The sequence below is a fragment of the Austrofundulus limnaeus genome, unplaced genomic scaffold, assembly GCF_001266775.1.
Source record: "Austrofundulus limnaeus strain Quisiro unplaced genomic scaffold, Austrofundulus_limnaeus-1.0 Scaffold1443, whole genome shotgun sequence".
Classification (NCBI taxonomy): Eukaryota; Metazoa; Chordata; class Actinopteri; order Cyprinodontiformes; family Rivulidae; genus Austrofundulus; species Austrofundulus limnaeus.
The window spans coordinates 86,430-86,895 of NW_013953845.1; the positions used below are offsets into that span (position 1 = coordinate 86,430).

General features: G+C 39.7%; 1 protein-coding gene across 1 annotated transcript in view; it reads right to left on the reverse strand.

Moving 5' to 3' along the window:
• The window catches only part of LOC106535406 (leucine-rich repeat-containing G-protein coupled receptor 5), a gene marked incomplete at both ends in the record, with an annotated part of 3,405 nt that overhangs the window by 1,096 nt on the left and 1,843 nt on the right, over nt 1-466 (reverse strand).

The following is a 466-nucleotide window of genomic DNA, read 5'->3' on the forward strand; positions in this document are numbered from 1 at the left end:
AGCTTAGCCTGTAAGCTTTAGTGCTGATGCTATCACCAACCAACAATACTTGTATCCATATCGAACTGTTCAATACAGAGCTTTAGGTATACTATCAAACAATACAGACTTTTAAATTTTATTTTTTATATTTTATCGTCTTCTGTAGGTGCTTCATGTTGAAGGATCAGTGGATCTGTGTTCGACTTCTCCTCCTGGGCTGCATGTCGAGCACAGATCCCCTGAGAAACTTGCTGTTTCAGCAACATGTCATTTAAAAACTGGACTTTTCAACCGACGCTGTCACCATATTTATGTATTAGCTCGGCACTTAGCCTATTAGCTTTAGCATTAGTGTCGACACTTATGTGCCTTATATGTATTAACTTGGCACTAGCTCGACAAACTAACAAGCTAACCTGTTGTCCTCCATCCATATTTTCAGTTACAGCTGAGTCATTTTTGTGTTCCCCTCTCTGTCATGTGG